This window comes from Morone saxatilis, unplaced genomic scaffold, assembly GCF_004916995.1.
Source record: "Morone saxatilis isolate NCDOM2014 unplaced genomic scaffold, NCSU_SB_2.0 Contig17, whole genome shotgun sequence".
NCBI classification, from domain to species: domain Eukaryota; kingdom Metazoa; phylum Chordata; class Actinopteri; family Moronidae; genus Morone; species Morone saxatilis.
The window spans coordinates 7,098,732-7,102,437 of record NW_023339729.1 but is presented as its reverse complement, the minus strand read 5'-3'; positions in this window follow the sequence as shown (position 1 = coordinate 7,102,437).

Sequence of the window (3,706 nt, the reverse complement as noted above, 5' to 3'; positions counted from 1 at the left end):
ATTAAGAAAAGATACATTTCAAAGGGACATTTCACCAAAATAACAAAACAGATCCTTGTGATATACAGTGGTGTTTTATTTGACCAGCCTCTGAGGCTTTTCTTAGGGACTACTTTCTACCAAATAAGTAGTCCCTAAAACTGGGGATTATCCAGAGCAATGGAGATTCTGTTTCTAAAAAGACGTGTTACAGGAAGAGAAGATGCTTATAAGACCCAGTCAGCATTGATTTGGGGATTTGCTTTTCAAAAGACAACAGTTAGATAATTTGCGGGTCTTTGATTTGCTAAATCAGTGCTTATTGGGATTCTGTTAACATCTATTTTATTGGGTGGTTGGCATACGTTTCATTAGTGGATAACCTTAAAAAAGTCAATTCAAAATGATCTGCTAGGCTACAAGTTGGAAAAGTGACCCTTTAACTTTCACATTATTTTTGCGGGTGATTTGGTTCAACCATCTTAGATTCTGTGCAAAAGAAAATAATGAACACATAAGCGTGTCATCATGGTTTTCATAAGAACAATATTTTCAGTCTCACGTGTCCATCAAAGGCTCACAAAGACACAACCAAGTCACTCTCTCACTCCCTCTGCCTCTGGCTCTCTTTATCAAAGAGGGCCAAACAGCAGACTTTTTGTTTCTGTATTAATGTATTCTATTTGTTTTGAGAGCTGCACATCTCCCCTTCTCTTCCACAGAGGTGTTTTAAACCCTTCCGGGACATCTCTGGGATCCAGCTGACATATGGTGAAGACTGGAGAAACATGTTGGAGGCTACCAGGCTGTGCACCTCGATCCCCAGATGTACGGTGCCATATTGTCTTCAAACAGACTCTGTCACTGTGGCAAAAAAACACTGAGAGGTTCGAAGGAACGAGGGAGGCTTTTTTCAGAATGTGTTTCTTACTTCATGTTTTTCTCCTCAAGCCATTTTCAGGTTGAAAGAGCCTCAGGACTTTGGTCTCTCCTCACTGCTACAGAGGTGCTCTCACTGCTACTTATAGCTATGCTACTTATCTCAGGGAGCTAAAACGGGATTGAAGTGTGTTTATACTGCAGTATCCACACCTGATGTAGGCTAATAAATAATGGAGTAACATTCCCTTATCAGCAGAATACAGGTAAGATTACATGACTGCCTCAATTATAGCGAGCCGCTGTTCAACTAGCTTCTCTTTCAACTTTCAATTTGCTGAATTTGAGTTTTCCGGGGTTTACTTTGCATATTCAAACACAAATTAGTATAAACTACAGCCCATGTTGGAAGGTGAAACCTGTGTAATCTTACAAAAGTTAAGCAGCAATTAATTTGTTCACATGCAAAACCCTCCCGACATCTCTCATAAAAATTGACCAGCATGACAAAGCGTTATCTTTCCAACTCTTCAGCTTTAATCTCTCTGTTCAAAAATGTCTAAATCGTTCAGCTCTTCTTCGTCTTACAGTTGTTAGAGCCTTGTAGAGGGCCGTAGCTGCCATCGAGGACACTGAGGTCATCCATCCAAGTGGGAATTACATTTTACAGTAAAATAGCAATGCAAAATATATTAATAACAATGCATGGTGGCTGTTTTATTGCCTAATTACAGTATGTATACACTCTATATTTATATTTGACCACTTTTATGGTACAGACAAACTGGATCTGTGGTAGGCGGTACACACAGCTCCACTCCAATTAAATTAAGCCTGTCCAGCACAACGCAGCAGGCTCACATAAATCAGATTAAACTGTAAAACTAGGCAATGCTGAACAAATCTAATTTCCAGAAACATATGTTAGTGTACTGTTTGCTGTAATATGTAAAAGTTTCTGGGTTAGCCGCCATGTTGAAAGTGGGCACATCCATAACCAAGAACTGCCCAACCAGAGGTTCTGTCACCCACCAGCCAGAGCCTACAGTAGTGCGATGCATCCAGATGTGTCCTCGCCGGATTCAGTGTGTCTGCATCAGTAGGTCCCCTGCTAGGTTACTTTAGTCCTGAACTCAAAAATCCTGGCTACGGCCCTGGCCATTTCCGAACCAGCTACGGATATTCATTTCATTCTGTGAAGCTGGTGACAATGTACTCGCTTTTGGCCTATGGGAAATGGTGTTCATTGAAGCTGCTAAAACAGAAATATTAAATTAACAAACATACTCTTTTAAAACACATATTAACCATCATTGTCTGGATATATGGAATAAACCCCAAACAATATTGTTGAATAATGGATTTGAAGTAATTTGTTCAAAATGTCATTGTGATTATAGTTACAATCCTAAAATAACTTTGGCGTTCTGTTCACTCAGGTCAACTTCTGGTTAAAAGTGGAATTTTGTTTACTGGATACCAATAAACCAGAAATAATGTACAAATTCTGACCATTGTTAAACTGTGTGAAATAATTTCTTCTGAACTTCTTTGGTAATTACATACATTCCTATTTGATATTTCAAATGTCTTCAATTTACTGTGGCATTTCATACCTGTATGTTAAGAATAGTAGACAGACTAATCTTGTTGAGTTCTAAGAATTTAAACTATATTGCTTTTTATCCCCTTGAAAGGGTATGTAAATGCCACTATCCAAAGCTCACCAGAAATTAAGTTTCTAACAGCAGCTTTTCACACATTTATCCCCAGGAGATCATCTTTACCCTGGAGTCTTTCAGAGATTTTTTTAAAGTATTTCTGCTTTATCATTAAGTTCAAAGTGAAGAAAAAGACAGCTGAGCGTGGGAGCGAGGGGGTGTTAGAGGCTTTTAAGGTTTCTGACAGATTTTAAACTCAGTGTGGTCTTTGACCTTTGACCAAACCAGGTAAGTTGCTCTTTGAAAGAATTTGCCCCTGCCTCGTTTTATCTGTGCACGCTGAAGTAGCTCTTTGATATTTTACAGCATCCCCCCACTTAAAAAACAACAAGTACTATCAAACTGTTTACAAGCTCAAGCTATTGGAACAATTGGTTTATTTCTTCCTGCCAAGAAAGCTGACCCCAGATAGTTTAACGTCAGAAGGGCTCACTGCTAACAGCATGAAAGCCGTACTTCAGCAGCTCTTCTGAACTCTCTGAGCTTGCTATCCTGGCCGATATCCCCAATCTTTAAAACAGCAACAGCGTAAGAGTTTGTTTTGTCTTTTACAAGGCAGCGCTTAAGTGCTGTGAACCCACGAGGGAGGCGCGCAGTCTATGCACTCTTAGCCCACAAGGAGCACTTGGACAGAGCTGTTGCATTAGCAGGCTGTTACCTTTTCCTCTTCAGAGTCTAATGTGAGGTCAGCAAAAGAGGTTGGGGACAAGACAAAATACACTGAAGAACCCTGGAAAAGGTCATACTGGTTAGAGGATTGCAGGGGCAGAAAGCCAGGGCTTTTTACAAGCTGGCAGCCTTGTAGCAAAGATGTGGCAGCTCCTAAAAGCTGCTAGGGCCACAGCTACAACATGGATGAGCTTATTAGAGGTTTGTCTGCAGAGGGAGACATCTTTACACGGCGAGATATTAGCGTTTATGGATGTGGCCTTCTGAGGTGTTTGCCGTGCTCAAGTCACAAAACTCAACTGCTTGCAGTTTCTGTAATGTTTTGTGTCCCAATAGGCGTCCGCATGCTTCTCATATAGCCTTTTCCTCCAGCTGCTTTCAGTGAGTGGACTGATAAATGTGTTCTTTTTGATTAAGATTGTTTCAGAACAAAAATAATCTATTCTGTAGACACAGCT